The following is a 20819-nucleotide window of genomic DNA, read 5'->3' on the forward strand; positions in this document are numbered from 1 at the left end:
AGCTACACTGGAATGGTTTAAAGAGAAGAATGTTAATGTCCTGAAATGGCCTAGTCGAAGCCCAGAACTCAATCCAAATGAGAATCCATGGCATGTCTTGAAGGTTGCTGTACATCACTGCTACCCATCTGGAGTAGTTTTGCCTTGAGGAATGGGTGAAAATCCCAGCGCCTAGATGTGCTATGCTAATAGAGGCATATCCCAAGACACTTGCAGCTGTAATTGCAGCAAAAGGTGGTTCTACAAAGTATTGGGATCGGGGGATGAAGACTTATGCACAGTCATGATTTTTGTTTTTCTTGTCTTGAGTACTGTTTGTGTTACAATAAAAAAGATTTTGTGCCTTCAAAGTGGTAGGCATGTTGTGAGAATTAAATGGTGTTAGCCCCATCCCCCCAAACCCAACTTAGGTTGTAATGCGACAGCAGGACATACACCGAGGTGGGTGAACACTTTTGCAAGCCACTGTGTTTGTGACAATGTGTTTTATATAATTTTTCAAAGAAAGGGTATTTAAAAAGCAATCATAGGCACATCAGTAGTAATTTAAACGGATCCTGCAATGCTATAATCAATATCAAGCAATTGTCCTAATTTAGAGATCCTCTAAAAGTTAGGATATTGTGCTGTGCCTGTGGAATATCTTAAAGTATTCTGCCACACAATCTATGTGAAACCAGATGCACTAGTCTGCTTTATGTGCATGGAAATTAACATGGGATGCTGCTTTGGGGGTGGGAGGTTGAAGGAAAGGGTTGAAACGTTCTGTGCAGATCTGTTTCTAAATGTGCAAAGAGGTGAACATGGAAACAGGCAAAGTACTGTGTGAAGCTAGGATGATTATTATTGGGATATTTGGTTAATACAGCAGAGTTTTGCCCAGCCATAGAAGCATGATCCCCACCTGAGAAGCATATTATAAAAAAAGGTGAACTTACATTTATTCAGGTAGATCCAGTTCACATTCAAGTTGCAGCCAAAAGAAGAGAAAGAAGCCTAATCTAAAGAGTATTTTCCTCATCACAAATGGGCAGCTTGGCTAGCATCATGTGTGTGGGAGTATGAGGGCATTGTATCTACATGGCCCATTATGCACAGGGGGGATAGCGTGCATTCGGGGTGGAATGGCGGTGACTAAAATCACAGATAATGCACGGAGCCGGCTGTAACCGGCTGCAGATTTGGTGCATGCCACTGAAAAAGCCGTGTTAGCGAAATGCGGAAGAAAGCGCAGCTTCTGGGTGACCGGGGCGCAACCAGAAACGGTGTCGGGATCGCCGCGTGCATCTGGGTTTTGCCGCCGTTGCGTCCCATCCTGTGCATAAGCGGTTTGCTTTGCTTCTTCCCCCTCCGCATTTTCCATGTGACCCGAAATCGCCGTTTCGGTGGCCGTGAATAATGGGCCCATGAGTGTCCTGCGTGGAAGGCCATATATATATACTTAATTTGTAGCCCTCCTTTCTTCAATAGGGACCCAAAGTGGCTTACATTGTTCTCCTCTCCTCCATTTCTCTTTACAACAACCATATGTGTTAGGTTAGGCTGCGTGAGTATGACTGTCCTGAGGTCACTCAACAAGCTTCCGTGGCACACCTGAGGATCCAGATCTGTCAGATGGCAGTTTCAATAGACTGAACCAATGTAGCACAGTGACTTTGAGGGGAAAATGTGTCACAAGCATACAATTATAAATCACTTTTAATATACCAATAATTATTGTATATATGCAGATCTAATATGGTAGAAAACAATTGGCAGTATAAATGTACAACACATCAAAAAGTGTGCAAAAGGAGTTAAAGCCCTTGACAGTCAGATCACATTTTGCATGGTGCAGGCAAGACAGGTTTTTTTGGGCCCCTTGTTTTGAATTGGTGGCTGTCTATAATATTACATGAGAAAACACCCCAACGAAGATTCACTCAAAACAGAGCTTAGCTGGCATGCTCAAAGTGTTGTACTTAAATTACAGAACTTATGTATTCTTATGTATGCCTCAGGCACACGTTTGTGGTCCAAATCTTTTTCTGGCTAGAATTTGACAGAAATGCTTATCATAATGCCGAGTCTCACCTTTCAAGAAATATATGGTGGCACCTGGATGGAATTAACATTAGGGGTGGGGGTTGGCATAAACCGAACCATGAAACATAATTTGTCACGAATTTTGCCATATTTGCAGTTCATCAACTGAAGTGTGTGAAAGGTCTGTCATGAATTTCCAAGAACTTTTAAAGCTATTCATGATGGTTTGTGGATGGAGTAGAAAGCAGGGTTTAAAGGCACTGCATGTCTCTTTCAGAAAGTCTCTTTCAGAAAGCAAGGTTTAAAGGCACTGCATGTCTCTTTCAGCCCCTGCTTTCTGTTCCCCCCAAAAGCTATTAAAAAGCTGAGTGGTGGGGCCTCCCCACTGTTCAGTTGCTTTGGGTTGTCTTGTGCAGTGTCTTTAAACTTTAAAGGGACTGCAGAAGTCAGCCTGAAAAACAGCTGCACAGTTTGGTGCAGTTTATGAAAAGCAGAAATGCTCCTTATGAAAAACAGTTCCTCACCACTCAGGCATTTAAACCCTGTTTTCTGCTTCCCACAACTTTTTAGCTGTTCGAAAACCCCTGCTTTCTACTCCTCACAGGGGTTTCCAAACAGCTGAGGGGCAGGAACATTGCTGACATATTATCATCAATTCCTTTAGAAACTATGACACAGCATGGGGGAATATTTCTACTCAAGAAGAAAAAAAGAAGAAGAAAGGAATGCCCTTATAGACTAATGTGAATTAATGTTAGCAAAGATGTTCCAGAGAATCCACTGATAAGGCTGAGTAGGCTCAGAGACAATGAACACTTGATTGATCTAACAGAGTAGCTGATTGCATTTTGAATTTTCCAAATATTGAATAATTCACTCCGTGTTGGGCTAGGCCATAGAGAGCTACTTTGGACACACACACATGCGAGATTCTATTTGCTTGGGCCAACTGATAAGCTTGGAACAGAGCATCAGTTTTGGAGTTGAAGTGATGATTAAGTTGGCTTGCTGTCTATTCATCAGTACTTGCTGCCTTACTTACTGCCTTATTACAATACCACTTTGAAGAAGAAAGAAAGTGGGTTTTTATACCCCACTTTTCACTTCCCAAAGGAGTCTCAAAGCAGCTTACAATTGCCTTCCCTTCCTCTCCTTGCAACAGACACCCTATGAGGTAGGCGAGGCTGAAAGAGTTCTGACAGGACAGCTTGGTCAGAACAACACTATCAGGGCTGTGACAAGCCCAAGGTCACCCAGCTGGCTGCATGTGGAAGAGCAAGGAATCAAACCCAGCTCCTCAGATTAGAAGCTACCACTCTTAATCACTACACCTCGCTGGCTCTCATGAAGGTAGCACACCTATATAAACAAAATGGGTGGGGTCTATGGTAATAAAGTAGCAGTTCCTTGGGTGGAAAGTGTTGTACAACAGGAACAGAGAGTGTTGCCTAGGGAATTTATTTTTCTCTTGTAACCCGCCATGAGCTGGCTCTGCCGCGTGTGGCGGGAAATAAATTCTAATAACAACAACAACATATCGGAGTGAGCAACTCAGCATGCCTGGACATTGGGGGGGGGGGGTTATAAGTGTGTATAGATATTATTTTCTTGAATGGGATGCTTCACTTTGGCTTAACCTGAGAGCTGTTCTTTGACCTCTTCTTTTGTCCGATTAACACATGGCCTTCCACTGAGACCCATGTCTTTGCAGCTCTCTCATGTACTTACTCCTACATTCATGATGGCTGATAAACTGCTATTTGTGATATTGAAAGTGATCTTTAGATCAGGCTTCTTTCTCTTCTTTTGTCTGCATCTGTATGTGAACTGGATCTACTTGAATACATGGAAGTTTAGGGCTTTTTGTAGTATACATCTTAGGAGTTCTGTTTACTGCACTCAGAATCATGCTTCTATGACTGGGCAAACACTGCCATATTAACCAAGAATCCCCAATTTACACCCCCAAATATGTGTCGCAATGGTTGTGCATCAATTCCATGCATTTTACATATTCACAGGGCACAAGTCTTGTCAGGTTCTTGGGCTACACATATTTTCTTATTTTTTGTATCTAAAAAGCTTTGTTGTTGTTGCCTGGTCTTTGATATATGCAGCTGAAATGGCTTAGTGTTGTTATTGTGTGTAGAAAATGAAACAAGTTTAAATAAACATTGGCATGGGTAACCCAAGTGTCACAGTGTTAGCAGCAAAAGAAACAGCTGGAATGATTTTTACACTGCTAGAAATTGATCACAGCACAACCACAAAACAAAAAGAAATGTGCACAAACAAATGAAGGATGTGTCGTATCAAATCGTTGGATGGGACGATATGAAAGGAATGGAGGCACAACCTTAACCTGGTAAGATCTGTAGATTTACTATTAATCTGTTCCTCGTCAGCTGATACAACAGAGTAACAAAGCTGCCCGTTAATTTTACCCATCGACGGATTGTAGCAGTTTTATTTATTTATTTATTTATAATCATATATATATATATTAATCATATTTATATGAAGAGCCTAATGCTGGGAGTGTTTGAGGGCAAAAGAAGGAGGGGACGACAGAGAATGAGGTGGCTGGATGGAGTCACTGAAGCAGTAGGTGCAAACTTAAATGGACTCCAGGGAATGGTAGAGGACAGGAAGGCCTAGAGGATAATTGTCCATGGGGTCATGATGGGTTGGACACAACTTCGCACCTAACAACAACAACTCCCAGGAATACTGGCTTGAGGAGACTCAAGAAGTCCAGTTTAAATAAGAGAATCTAATTTTGAAAGGATGTTCAGGTCAGAATATTTGTGGCTACTTGTATTGAAAATGTATCTATGACATCACTACGCTTATCCAATAACAGTATGAATAGAAAGCAAAACATGCAGCTGTTGATGAAATGTAAATGAAAGTCACTCTGAGATTTGTCATAGTTGTGCATCAGGGTTATCAAATATGTATTACTAGGTACTTCATACTTCTCCATTGGAAGAGACCTTATAGAGGTGCTGCTATCTGCAGTGTTCCAGCTTGGTGAGTAGAACTTGCCAGGCAGAAGGCATTGTGCTAATACTTGCATTGTTCAGAAATAGAGCCCAGTTTAGGTCAAGTCCATTCCCAGCAGACAGACTTTACGTTCAAAGCAGTTTGCAACATTTGTACCATCTGTTTTTGTACACATGTTTGTACAAAACGTGCTTGTATCATGTTTATATCATCATCACATTGTCTTCAGGATGTTAAAAAACAATGTTCTGAGGTTCCAGTTTACCAACGAGGCACAGCTAGGCAACAGTCCACTAAGTTCGGTGTGGTTTTTGAGGATACCAGTGCCCCCGGATTGAAATGGAACTTTACTGTGGCCTCTCTAGTGTTTCAAAACATCTTTGTACTTACTTGCCTATGCAAAAACAGATACACAGTGATTTTCTTTAATTAAATGAAGTTAATGAGCTTTTACGCTGCTATGAAAGAAAATAGGTGCTAGCCATTATTCAAGAGTTTCACATGAACACTCCAGTTCGCAAAGAGAAAGGTAAACATTAATCACATGGTTGTAAACTTTTATCGTTGCACCATTTTATCTTTATAACTTTTCTAACATTTCCCCCTTTATAGCTTTATAACTTGGACGGACTGATTGACTACTTGTAGGGTTACCAGGTCCCCCCTGGCCACTGTTGGGGGATGGGGGAGGTAGGGCAGGACATTCCAGGAGAGATGGACCCTGGGGAGGACAGGGACCTCAGTGGGATACAATGCCACAGAGTCCACCCTCCAAAGGTATAATTTTCTCTAAAGGAACTGATCTGTGTAGACTGGATATGAGCTTTAATTCCAGGGGATCCCAAGGTTCCACCTGGAGGCTGTTATCCCTACATACTTGCCTATAAGCACTGAAAGCACTGAACAATTCATTAGATCAAGGTATCAGTACTATCAGCTAGGCTATTACAAAGCAATTCCTCGATTAAGGAAGCAGGAACTCTAAGATATGAAACAGAAGCTGGACTAATCAGCATTTTGTTGTACAAAAGCAGAAGACCAGAATTACCTCCTCTCATCAAAGCTCCCCCCCACACACACACACACTGCATGTACAACTGTTCCCACCACTGATATGAATGGTGATCCAGCTGTTACCTTTAGTTCATCTGTAGGCTTCTGGACATTGAAGCCATGCATGTGCAACTAGTAAACATATTGAGCTCAAACTCACAGAAGCCAGCCTTTTGGAAATGGGGAAATATTGGCCTGTCTATAACTGTATCCATGATCTGTCAAGTGGTTATCACTCACTTTCCTTTGACTCAAGACGTGCAGAACTGTCTTGAGATGCTCAAGCACTTTTTGTTTCAGCTCAGATTACTGCTTGCCAGTTGCCAGTGGGTAATTGATGGTTCAGTGAATTGTCTGGATGTGCCTGAAGAAATGTGGATGTCTCCGTTCCACCCAATTACACTGCTTTCCCTCATATGCTGGAAAGCATAATGCTGGTTGACAAATTCCATAAACTCCTTGCAGAAGAGGGGTTTTTTTTTGTTGCAAAAAATGGAAATTTCTGCTATTATACATTATTTAATATTTAATTATATAACACATTCATATTCTGTTATATGTTATTTTTCACTGATAGTATGCCTGGAGCCAATGCACAATCTGCTCAAATCTGCTCAAAGTGTCTCTGTGTGTGTGTGTGTGTGGGGGGGGGATGAGGTAAACTTCTGCTGGCATCAGTAAACACAGTGAGAAGCACTGTCCCTAATTCCAGCACTTTTTCAGAGCAGCAGCTTCTGTGTTAAATGATACCTAGTTAAAAGGATAATGTGTTGCTGGAATTGAGAGGTGGCTCTATATGCTTCTAGTGCAGGGGTAGTCAAACTGCAGCCCTCCAGATGTCCATGGACATTGTAATTACCATGAGCCCCTGCCAGCAAATGCTGGAGGGCTGCAGTTTGACTACCCCTGTTCTAGTGCCTGATCAGGAATCTGCATCCTTTTTTGTTGACTACTATTTGCAGAAGTCTTTCCTTAGGCCCGTTATGCACGGCTGCCGAACTGGCGATTTCGGGTCACATGGAAAACGCAGAGGGGGAAGACGCAATGCACACCGGTTATGCATGGGACGGGGCGCAACGGCGGCAAAACCCAGAGTAACTGATTATGCACGCGGCGATCCGGGCGCCACTTCTGGTTGCGCCCCGGTCACCCGGAAGCTGCGCTTTCTTCCGCGTTTCTATAACGTGGCTTTTTTGGCGGCATGCACCGAAGCTGCGGCCGGTTGCAGCTGGCACCGTGCGTTATCCGTGATTTTAGTCGCCGCCATTCCACCCCGAATGTGCGTTATTCCCCCCGTGCATAATGGGTCTTTGTGACAACTCACCAGAAATGCAAAAACCAAAGAGGCAACAACTAGACCCTGTAGAATAAGCAGCTTCTGCGCATGCTCAAACTGCTTGGCACAAATGTCAACAACAATCATCATGGCAGTCTAGTCAGACCCGCCAAGCTAATTAAGGGCCTCACTACTTGCTACATTTTACATTTGTCCATCTTGGAAAATGCCTGGAGATTTGTAGGTGTATCCTGGGGAAGGTAGAATTTGAAGAGGAGAGGGAACTTAATGTATATATGATGCCATAAAATCCAGGCTTTCGAGCTGCCATTGATTTTAGGAGAACTCTTATCTTCATCGTCTGGAGATCAGCTGTAATCTTGGGAGAACTTCAGCCCTCCATTTGGAGGTTGATAACTCTACTTGTCTTCCACATGGACTTTTCACTAGACTTCAGCCGCATGTTCATTGCTGGGAAATCAATTAGTTCTCAAGCACACAGGGCCCTGATTCAGATCAGAATTGTGGTATGCAGGGACAAGGGGCTTCAGCCTCCTTTTCCCCTGTTATTTCCCAATTTGAAACTGCCCCAGTTGGGAACTATTTGTCTCTTGATGACTGCAAATGTAGTTTATCTGAACACGGGCAGCCCACAGGGGCATATAGTACCTCCTGGGGCTGTTAGGAAAGAATGTGAAGATAATAAAAAAGCCCCTTCTCCATGTACACTGCAGTAATCCCAGTCTGAATCGGCTTCCTGTGCACTTGAGATTCAATTTCCCAGTAGGGAATTCTCAGGTTACATCTGAATAAAGTCCCTGTGTAAAATATAACATAGTCAAAAACAGTTTATGGACTGATAATTTTCATCTCTACCTGCAAAGACTAGAATGCACTGGTCACCTGAATATATGTGAGATCTGAGATTGGTTAGAGGGAAAAGAGACTTCTATCTCTGTTTGCAAAGTAATTGCAGTTTAGCTCCTATTTTGGTAGTACAGATTTTTCACACGACAATCGTAAGTGTGCTTTGGGTCACACTCTGTCCTTATTATGACGCAGGCAATATCCCCCTGCCTGAGCAAATGAAATATGTGTTTTAAAAATATGAATTCAAATGACATTTATTAAAAACAAGCATTCTATTTCATGTAATCTGGCTACACTAAGCTCTTAAGTATGCTGTTTTTTGGCTTTAATTCTAGATGTCATTCAAAATGTCTCAGAGGCCATGATATTTTTCTATCACCAGATTTCCCCGTTGCTTATCATGGCTCAAATATAAAACAGTAGTGTGCAACAAGGTAATCCACTGGTAAAAATGTCAAGGAGGAATAAAGCAAGCAGTTAGGGCTCCCAATTGCTTTATATGTACTATATTTTCATCATAAAAAGGATGAGAAAGTAAAACTTTTTTATCACCAATATTGCTTGATGTTTATTGCCCTAGCCAAATTCAGCTCAGGTTACACATCCATACACATATACAATTATGGGAGAAGCTCAGATGATTTGACTAAATAACCTTTGGATTATCAAAGCAAGGGGGGAGATTTTGTCAACGGTCCAAAGTAATGCACTTCCTTACTAAACTGGCTGCTTGTTTGGGTAAATGGAATTCAGTCAGCTTAGTGTTATGGAGAACTGGGTTTGATTTCCCACTCTTCAACATGCAGCAGCTGGGTGACCTTGACCTCTGGCAGTTCTGTTAGAACTCTCTCAGCCTCACCTACCTCAAAGGGTGTCTGTTGTGGGGAGAGGAACAGAAGGCAATTGAGAGTCCTTCAGGTAGTAAAAAGAAGGGTATAATAAACCAGCTCTTCACAGTTCTTATGCTTTGTAGTAAGAAACTGATCCTAACTCTTTTCTTATATGCTAGAAAGGAGATGTCAAACAATTCTACCTCCAGAATTCGGAGCGGGGTGGGCAGAGTTCTACTATGTGAAAGTTTTCTTCATGAGTTCTAATAAAATTGCTTTTCCAAAATAGGAACATTACAACAAATGCACAAAATTCTTTGTAAGTCCTTTATTTGTTGTCTTTAATATTCTAGCAAAAATGTTCTGTCTATATACTGCTTTTGCTTATTTGATATGTGGAGTTTAATAGCTAGAGCAGCAGTCCAAAGATATGTCTGTGGGGTTGGGGGACTGCTTATAGGGATGTGTTTGGTCACATTCTAGAATCATAGAATCATATTATGATAGAGTTGGAAGGAACCTCATGGGTCATCTAGTCCAACCCCCTGCACTATGCAGGACACTCAGATCCCTATCGCTAATTCACTGTAACCTGCCACTCCCCCTCCACCTTCACAGAATCAGCCTCTCCATCAGATGGCTATCTAGCCTCTGTTTTAAAATTTCCAAAGATGGAGAACCCACCACTTCCCGAAGAAGCCTGTTCCACTGAGAAACCGCTTTAACTGTCAGGAACTTCTTCCGGATGTTTAGATGGAATTTATTTTGAATTCATTTCATCCCATTCGTTCTGGTCTGTCCCTCATTGCAAAGAGATGAGTCTTAGTTTTAGACAGCATCTTGCCTCTGGCTATGATAATGATGTCAAACAAAGTAGAATGAACAGCAGCTGCTTCTTCCCACATACACATATTGTTCCTTGGATTTTTGGTCAAATAGTTAATCTTTTCTGAAACACAATCTCTGCTTCTTAAAACTTTCCATTCAAGTTATATACTTAGCTAAGGAATGGCTAATAATTTTTTTTATTAGCATATCTAGCACATAAATTAATCTGAACAAAAAGAGGCTTTTCCCTTGCCAAATAAATGTTGATGTATCTTTTTGGCATTGTTTAAATGGTACATCTGAAATCAATGCCGGTATTATCTGGATGAGAAATAACGTTATTGATAAAACATTTGTTTTAATTAGTAATTCTCCCTATCAGACACACTTTCAGTTTATTCCGTTTTAACAAATCTTTGTTCTAGGATCTACCCTAATTATTTTGAAATAACATACAGTTCTTATTTGGCAACATTATGCCTTCTTTCCATCAATTCTGATTAGTCTTGTTAATTCATATTTTGTTACTAACTTTGTTTTTCCTTTTTTATTTTTAAATCCTGCAACCAAACCATATTCTTTCAACATAATCATTAATGCTTCTATTCTTTCCAAGGGGTCTTCCAAGGTTAAAATGAAGTCATTTGCAAAAGGTCTTAGCTTGTATGTTTCTTTTCTAATTTTCAGACCAATCCTCTCATCTTGTCTTATACTTCTATTCAAGATCTCAGGTGGTAAACAGGACGGGGTACAGTACGCATGCTTGTCTAGCCCCTTGTTGTATGTCACATGGTTTGGTTAATTCTTCATTTTTTATTATTCTGGCTGGCTGTGAAGTGTAAATTGATTTCACCATTTATTTTTTTTCCCTCTCCAAACCTAATGACAATAGAATGAATCATCCACTTCTCGTTCAATTGGAGCAGCCTGGCTGAGAAATTCGATATCACCATCCTTTAGATTCACACAGAGGAGATAACCTTTAAAAAGTGGAAATAGAAACAGCTAGAGAGGCCATAGGCTTCTTTCCTTATTGTACTACTCCATTATGCTGTTACATTTATACCATTTTCCAAGGTATCCTCCCTCTTGTGTCATAGATTGACACCATCCTGGTCAAATATACTAGGCAACCACTTCTGGATTTTGGCAGTTAATTTAATTGTCCCTTGATGGTTAACATGATGCTTCAACAAACCAAAAGTGTCCTTAAGGGTTCTTTGACCAATAACATGAAGTTTCAACAGATATACCTCTGATCTTGATGGCTGGGGCTACTTTGACCTCATCAGATCTGGGAAGCTATGTAGGGTTGGCCCCAGTTAGTACTTGGACGTGAGACCACCAAGGAAGTCCAGGGTCACTGTGCAGACTCAGGCAATGAAGGGTCACCTCTGAACATCTTGACTTGAACCCCTATGGGGTCAAAAACATAGGGAATATATTTTCTGCAGACCAGACATGTATTTCTGTGGGCAATGTGACCTGATAGCAAAATAATTTAACTGCATAGGGAGAGGGTAGTTAATATATATAACCAATCCATATAGGGAGACGGTTAAATTAATCCACACAGCCTTATGGACTCATTTGACTGCTTAGAACTAGTGTATCAAACTCCTCATCAATCTTTGTTATGTCTCTAGTTCCTTACTCCCCAACTTGGTTTGACTTACTTCAAAGTACTTTACTTATTAAATCATCAGACCCCATATCCACATAAGTGAGATTTTTCCTTTGGGAGGCAGTCATGCGAGCTTAAATGGACTCCGGGGAATGGTAGAGGACAGGAAGGCCTGAAGGATCATTATCCATGGGGTCGCGATGGGTCGGACACGACTTCGCAACTAACGACAACATCATGCTTTACATTTCTCTTAACCAAATCTTTCATGTTTTACTCATGCTTTATCTCTCGCTCCTAAAATGTGTGGTTTATTTATTTATTTCTTAAATTTCTATACCACCCTTCCATAAGGCTCAGTGTGGTTTACATAAAACATCATGGGTATACATGGAAATGATAGTAACATAACCTGAAAGGTTTTTGGCTGCTCCAACCTCTGACATTCTTCAGTTTTAGCACAGTGTTCCTGGAATCCCTGCCCAGTTAATAAGCAAAACAACTTTGGTCAGGTCAGATACAAAGTAAGCACTGAGACCTGAAAGCCATGAAATAGATAGAAAAGATGTCAGCATATTTCCATATGGACAGTAATATTCCTGTATCATGCCAGAGCCCTGACTTTTAGTTCTATCAGTCGCTGGACCTGTAGATTTGTTACATGTATCAGGTTTGTTGAAATCCACAGATCTAACAAACTCAGTCTGGCTCTGATTCTGATATGTTTTATTAATTGTAATTTGTTTTAGAAGTTTTAAACTAGTTATATTTTACTGTATTTTAGAATGATTTTAATTAAATATGTTGTGATCTGCCCTGAGTCTGCTGAGAGGGCAGAATAAAAGCTAAATAACAACAACAACAACAATTTTTGATGCTTCAAAGAAGAAGATTAACCACAGGCATTAAATTAAAAGGCCAGCAGAGAAGGTTGAACTTGGAACTGGCAAGCCTGAATTTGCTCTCTGCAAAGAGCTAAATCACCTTTCCACTCACATATTTGGTCCTAACCTTTAATGCCCTATGTGATCTGGTCATATCTGAGGGACCACCTCTCCCAGTATGTTCCGTGGAGAGCACTGTGCAACGTCAATATCAACTCTAGGTTCGAGGACTGGTACCAGTCCGTGGATTAGTCGGTACCAGGCCATGGCTCCTCCTTGTCCTCCTCCATGGCTATTGCCTTGGGGGCTGCCCTGCCACTCTGCTGCTGGCTCACCTTTGGTGTCCTCTGGTGGCCGCCATGGCTGGGGCTCCCCTTCGGCATGGCACTGCGCAGCTGCTGCTAGCAGCGCTGCCTAGTGGGCGGCGGGAAGTCAGGGGCACTGGCAGGAAAGCAAGCGGAGCAGGGGTTCAGGCATTGGTGGTGACGTCCCTTGGCAAAAGACTAACCCCCCTCCCCCCGGCCTCAGTAAAATTGCCAAGTGTTGACCAGTGATAAAAAGGTTGGGGACCACTGCTGTATACTGTTTTTATTGTATTTTTTGTGCATGTGCTTTTATTGTTGTGAACCTCCCCAAGCCTATTGTGAGGAGAGGCGGTATAAAAATTAAATACATAATCGTAGTTTAATAATTTGGCTTCATCTTCTTGAAAGTCTGGTTGAGTGTGCCTTGCACAGAAGTAAAGGAGAATCATCTGTACTCTGCTTGTTGGAGGGCAAAGTCTTGATTAACGGTTCAAACTAGACTGCAGAGTTATTAAAAGAACTGTAGATGCACAGAAAACCTCGGAGTACATTATTATTTTTAAGCATTACTTTGCTTTATAAAAATAGAAGTGCTTGAGAGTTCATGGGAGCCAACAAGCAAGTTCCTATATCAGATATATTCTGTAAAAATAGAAATATTAATAACAGTGCAGTAACTATGATTACCTTCTGTATTCTACATTAAGGTTTTTTTTTTTTACAAAGGCCATGCTGCTGGAATGTTTTTTGTTCTCACTGCATTTATCATACTTGTTCCCACCATAAATTAATCTTTGTTACCTTACATCACTGAAACGTTTGTTATTAAACACATATCTAGCTTTCCTCCTATAGGTTTGCCATGTTCACTATGTGGGAAGAAACTGCATAAAATATTTTAAATGGGAATAGGATTTTGAAGGAAAGTGGGACTAAATACAGCTACTTTGGAGAACTGTTTCTAATACATGTCTTAACTTCTTATAGGGGTCATGTTCTTCATTCAGTAGGCATTGATCAGGCATGGACTGGTCATGGGTTTTGAATTTTCTTTCTCTGGCAGCTGCAATTTTTAAGAAGAAATAAATCACATTCACCCAAAACATATAACAAAAATGCATGGGGAAAGTATTGAAAATTATCAGAATTTGGCCTTAAACTTTTCTTTAGTTCTAGTTCACATCTCCCCCCCCCCCAAAAAAAAGAGAAGTGCAGCAACTCAGTAATCATAATCTCACGGAGCATGCAACGTCTGAGCCAAGAGCAATACGCTGTCTCCCAAAGAGCAATTTGTACAAGCTAGAGATGCTAAAAATGTAAATTCAGGATCACACCAAGTGTTACTGGGAAACAAAGGAGACTAATTAGCACATATGTTATTTCCGTGAGGCTGCAGCCATAACAACACTCTACACGGAGGATTTATTGCATACTTGGAGAGTCCTAGGTTATGTACAAGGCATAGCCATTTGAGATGGATGTGTTAAGACACATGCACTTTGACCATTCAGCAAGTAACCAGTCTCCGAGGTTTACTCCCATTCGCCTCAATGCTAGAATAAGCAACTGTAAATACAGACTCCACAGTCTGCATAGCGGGAATCAAGCCATGAGCAACAATATCAATCTGTTTTTACAAGGAGTCTGATTTTTTCTCATCCTTGCATTGTTCAGTGCATAGGGCCAGACCAAGAGGCAAACAAAATATCAGCTTAGATCCAGTCACACTTTCCACAGACAAAAGAAACTTTAATCCACTGATTACTTCCTTGTCCCCCCACCCCCCTGCCTCTTACACCAACTACAGTTCAAAATGCATCCTAAATTCTGCACCTGTGGGACAGGGGACTCTCAGAAATAGCATGACTGGTGTTAGAGGTCTGCAGTGGGAGAAAATCACTGGTGGAAACTGCCTCTCTTTCAATCCAGCATGGTGTAGTGGTAAAAGCAGGAGACTTTAATCTGGAGAAAAGGGTTTGATTCCCCACTCCTCCATATGAAGCCTGATGAGTGACCTTGGAAATCACAAGTTACTGTTGTTGGAAGAGGAAGGGAAGGCGACTGAAACCACTTAGGTTAGAGAAAAGCAGGGCACAAAAATGCTCCTTCACCTATGCAAACCTTCTTCTGGATCTAAGCATCCATCTACTATGGATGCAGGGTATGGCATGGCAACAAGCAGGAGTCCTGGAGAGACATCACTTCCAGGGAAACCTGAAGATAGTGCTAGGCTTCTCTTGGAATTGTCAGAAACTCTGTGGTAAAAGCCATAGAGTTTCTGATAATTCTTAGAGCAGACAGCAGTTTCAACAATTTAAACTTGTTTTCCTTCTAGAAGAAGGAGAAGAAGAAGAGTTGGTTCTTATATGCTACTTTTCTCTACCGGGAGTTTCAAAGTGGCTTACAATTGCCTTCCCTTTCTTCTCTCCACAACAGAGACCCTGTGAGATAGGTGAAGCTGAGAGAGCTCTCATTTCACTGCTCAGTTTGAACAGCTCTGTCAGGAGTCTCAGAGTGACTTACATTCGCCTTCCCTTCCTCTCCCCACAACAGACACCCTGTGAGGGAGGTGAGGCTGAGAGAGCCCTGATATTACTGCTCAGTCAGAACAGCTTTATCAGTGCTGTGGGGAGCCCAACGTCACCCAGCTGGCTGCATGTGGGGGAGCAAGAAATCAAACCTAACTCACCGGATTAGAAATCCGTGTTCCTAACCACTACACCAAGCTGGCTCTCTACCAGGTACAAGAGTGGTGCCAGTAAAATGGCAGCCCTAATCTGGACAGTCTTAAACAAACAAAGCAGGATATCTATATGTTAATGAACTAATTTAAAACAGAGGAAATCCAGCAAATGGATCATTGTTGTTTTTTATATATTGACTGATGATGTACCATGAAGAGGAGGTGGTTGAAAAATTAGATCAGTTTATATTATGTTGCTTGGATAACTGTAACCATATGAAGTGACCACTAGTATTAATTGCCTGGCTTTACTGGCACTTTTTATTATGAGAATATTAAACTCAAATTAATATCATCTGGCAAAAACATGGCAGGAAAGCTCAGTTGTACCCACAAATCCCTTATATCAGAGAAGTTCTTTAAGGTCAGTTATTTTAACCGAGGCAGTAGAAACACCATGATATATTATGGAATCAGATAGTAAATGTTGCCTCTGCGTTCTTAATAACTGCCAAGGGCACTGAATGGTCTCTGGTTTTTGCCAGTATAGCAGACGAGATAACTGTTACCCATTAGATTGGCCTGCAGGCATGTTACTAAGGAAAGTATTTGCCTAATTGAGCTGTAAATGACTTTTTGTTCTCTGTTTCTAACAGGGACATAGGAAATAACAAAACTGAATTAGAGGCTCTAGCATGAGTGGAAAATTTAGGACGATATGGGTGAAATTTCAGTTATGTGCCAGTAGTTCTTACTGCAATGATGAAACTGTGGATCATATAACACGAAATGTTAACATTTTAATGGAACCTGATGATGGACTAGAGAAGGCACTCTCCCAAGCATTTTGTTCTGATACTTGATGCCTGAGAAGGGGCCCTTAGCACTTCAGCAGATCCTACAACATACTATATATGATTAGGGACTGGCACAAAACAGAAAAATGTAGTTCATTTAATTTCATGGTTTGTTGCCTGCTTGATTTCAGAGCCAAGAATCGTTACAAACTTTAAAGAGCTAAATGAACCAGTTTGGTTTGTGGTGCAGTAGAATGTCTCCTTGATATGCTAGAGACACCATACTTGAAGAGAATCTACAGCTGACTCTCCTCCATCTGCTGAGGATTAGGTTGACAGGATCCAAGTGACAGTCCCCCAAAGAAAGAACAAAAAAAAGTCATGAACAGTAGAAGCTCAGCAGAACAGAATCAAAGCCTCTGAGAATCTCTGCCGTAGAAACAGAAGATAGAAAGCATTTTTGCAAGCCCAGCAGAACAATATGCCCAACAGAACAAGAGCCAATGTGGCAATGCAAACTTTAAAGAACTAAGGTTAAACCAGAGAATCTCTGCAGTAAAGATTGAACATTGGGAAACATTTTTGCAAGTCTAACAGAACCAGAACAATCACAGAATCTTATACCAAGCAAGATAGCCCCAACAGATACAGTATAATGTACAGAGTGCCCAGCAACACCAACACAATCACAAAATGATCAGCAGAACCTAATGCCATTAGTATTTCAAGAGAGCCAACTTGGTATTGTAGTTGCAGTGGCCTCTAATCTGGAGAGTTGGGTTTGATTACCCACTCCTCCACATGCATACAGCTGGGTGACCTTTTAGAGCTGTTTTCACAGAGCAGTTCTATTAGAGCTCTCTCAGCTCCACCTACCTCACAGGTGTCTGTTGTGGGGAGAGGAATGGAAGGTGATTGTAAGACACTGAGATGCCTTTGGGTAGTGGGGTATAAAAACCAGCTCTTATTCTTCTAAAAGGACTGCTCTCAGAGCAGAGGCACAAATCCAAGCAAGTGGAGTGGCATTTTGGAAGCTCTGTGCACGAAAATGGGGAAACACAAAAGAATGCTAGCAAAAGGGGAAAGAACTGTCTTGATATTGATTAGACTTGTTTGAAACTGACAACAGTGTTTAAAGGGATAGAGAATTCTGCCTGTCCCCTATTAAGTTGAAGTCTGCAAACATTTTGTTTGAGCAGAGGCAATTTGTCTGGAAATGTATCCATCCATGAAACTCCACAAACTGTTTCGAAGTTCATGGAAAGTTCATGCTGCTTGACCTGCCATGAACTTCAGTTCACGATGACAAACCAGCCAATTGCATCACAAACTTTAGTTTCTGTGCTGGTTCGTGCCCATCCCTATGTATAATGCAAGAGATCTCTCTGCTCTTGTAGGGGATTCACCTAATAGCATGTGACATCTCACTAGAGAGTCTAACAAGCTCTTTGCAGCCATTTTCAGTAGCCTAGGAATGCTAGCCCAGAGGAGATTACCTTGCAAAAACTTGTACACTACTCTGAGTTTCCAGTAGTACACTGCAAACAGAAGATAGGGAAGGAGACAGAACTGGAGCATGAGTCCTTCCATTGATTTGTGAGACCTCCCCTTGACTTTATGAAAATCCCATGTTCATCATCACATGGCTCATGTTTACAAGAAAACAAGAACAAGAACAATAAACCTTGAGATGAAGTAAATTGAAACCTGTTCAGAAGATACAAAGGAAGACTGAGGCTTTTCTTTTTCCTGATCCCATTTAGGCTGGGCAAGCGTCTTGTCAAGTAACTTAGAGCAGGGGTAGTCAACCTGTGGCCCTCCAGATGTTCATGGACAACAATTCCCATGAGCTCTTGGCAGTGTTTTCTGGCAGGGGCTCATGGGAATTGTAGTCCATGAACATCTGGAGGACCACAGGTTGACTACCCCTGCCTTAGAGGGCTGGAGCCAGTGGGGCAACTTCAATATATTTTGTGTTTTATGTGCTCTTTTCCCCAGTAAGTCCATATGACCATGATTAAATCCTGTTTACATGATCTCCCTTGCCCCTGAATTGTTGATGAAACACTGCCAAATGGCATGTTTATATCTAGAAGCTTATTATGAACAAAACTTGAGAACCTCTATACAAAATATGTCTGATAAAATTATCCATAACAACAACAAAAACCCAGAAGAATAAAGAATTGTGGTCTTAACATTAACATCTGGATAGGTAGCGGTGGCACATGTGATGCAGGAGGTCTACACAAATCTGTGAGTGGAGCATTATGAAGCCCACAGCTGAGTGAATCTGATAGAGGTCTTTTGCGTCAGTGCAGGTGAAGCTAAAGAAGGGAGCTTGGAAAGGAGAAAAAAGATGAATAATGACACAGATGAAGGGAACAACAAAGAGAAAGTGAATTATTGGTTTGTTGTAATTCAGCCTTTCTCTCCAATGGGAAACCCAAGTGGCTTACATTATTCTCCTGTCCTCCATTGTATCCTCACAACAATCCTGTAAGATAAGTCAGGCAGAGGGAGTATGATTGGCCCAAGGTCACCCAGCGAGATTCCATGGCATAACTGGGGATTTGAACCTGGGCCTCCCAGATACTAGTCGCACACTTTTAATCACTACACCATGCTTAGTACAACAGCAGAGGAGCAGGAGGGACGAAGGAAGGTAGAAGTCAAACAGCTTAGGGGCCCAACTGGAAACGAAAATAGCAATTATCATGTGGAGACCTTGGATGGTGAATAGATGCTCCCAAATCTCCCTTTCTACTCACATCTTTGCTAACTGTGGGAAAGTTATGATCATTTATGAGATTCACAGGAACATAGCAAAGAAGCAGTCCAGGAAGAGGAGAATATGCTGCATGGCAGAAAGAAAGGAAAAAATCAACAAGTTAAAAGCATGAGACTTTTCGTAATATAACACAGAGCTGTGCTTCCTGGATCCCAATGGAAAGACTGTGCCAGCATTGCAGCCTCTTGCCACACTGGTAGCCCATGTACTTATGCTTGTGTTAGGTGGTTCTAATAATTGAGGACAGGCTACTCAAGAACCCCACATTTTAGTATCTCTCTCCAATTTCCAGTTACTTTCCTACAATGATTTGTGTAACTTCTGGTTCACCACTATGACCCATTATGCACAGGGGGAATAATGCACATTCGGGGTGGAATGGTGGCGACTAAAATCAGTGATAACGCACAGTGCCGGCTGCAACCGGCCGCAGATTCGGTGCATGCCGCTGAAAAAGCCGCGTTAGCGAAATGCGGAAGAAAGCGCAGCTTCTGGGTGACCGGGGCGCAACCAGAAGCAGCGCCAGGGTCGCCGCGTGCATAATCAGTTACTCTGGGTTTTGCCGCTGTTGCATAAGCGGTTTGCTTCGCTTCTTCCCCCTCCGCATTTTCCATGTGATCCGAAATCGCCGTTTTGGCGGCTTTGCATAATGGGCCTATCTGACAAAGTGTACATGCAAATGAAAGCTTATACCTGGTGTTGTGTCTGTGCCTCTGCCAAGGTCCAAGCTTGATGTCTGAGGCAGGATTGTAACCCTGCACACAATCAGCCCTTGCATGGCTAGATCCTGACTGCTGGATCCAATTAGTTTGAACTGAAACTGACCTATAGTGCACACTGGCAGAATGTCTATTGTGTTGCAATGCATATAAGTTGGGGATTTGGGTGTGGGGGGTTGAGTTCAGTGCTGGGGTCCCAGTAAGGAGCTAAAGTCACATCCAGGGTTCATGTTCCTCTGAATCCATAGATTTAACACCTGGAGAGCCAGTTTGGTGTAGTAGTTAGGAATGTGGACTTCTAATCTGGCATGCCGGGTTTGATTCTGCACTCCCCCACATGCAGCCGGCTGGGTGACCTTGGGCTCGCCACGGCACTGATAAAACTGTTCTGACCAAGCAGTGATATCAGCGCTCTCTCAGCCTCACCCATCTCACTGGGTGTCTGTTGTGGGGAGAGGAAAGGGTAGGCGATTGTAAGCCACTTTGAGCCTCCTTCAGGTAGAGAAAAGTGGCATATAAGAACCAACTCTTCTTCTTCTTCAATCAGACTTCGTTGGTCTTAAAGGTACTGCTGGACTCAAACTTTGTTTTGGTTCCTGATGGTCAATTAACTGTTCCTACCATCATTTTGAATGCACAATCACTTTTCCTTCTTAATGTTGAATGGTGGAAGACAGACTACAGAGAAGAATGCTTTCCTTCAAACCTTGCTTGTTGTCTTCCCAGAGGCATCTAGTGGGTTGCTAACTTGCTATCAGAATCCCAGTGGTGGATAGAGGGACCATGGTCCAATGCAGCGACACTGTTTTTGTGTCTCTTATTCCTCTTTCTTTCACCCCATCTGAGAAGGAAGCTGAAAATATAATACACATGACTGATGGTTCTATATTAAAATATTTGTATTCAAATGATGCTTTGGGTCCCATTTGTCCTCTGCACCCCAAATGTTGCAAAGACATTCTGCACATACTCGATTGATTATGACATTAGGTATTTTTTTTTAATTAACCTGGTTGGCGTCCACTTAGAGCCGCTCCTGGGCTAGGCTTGAAGATGGGCATCATCTGTTCAAATGACACCCCAGAGAAGTTCAGGGAATTGTTGTCTAGGTAATGATTTGCAGGTAAG

This window comes from Paroedura picta, chromosome 9, assembly GCF_049243985.1.
Source record: "Paroedura picta isolate Pp20150507F chromosome 9, Ppicta_v3.0, whole genome shotgun sequence".
NCBI lineage: Eukaryota > Metazoa > Chordata > Lepidosauria > Squamata > Gekkonidae > Paroedura > Paroedura picta.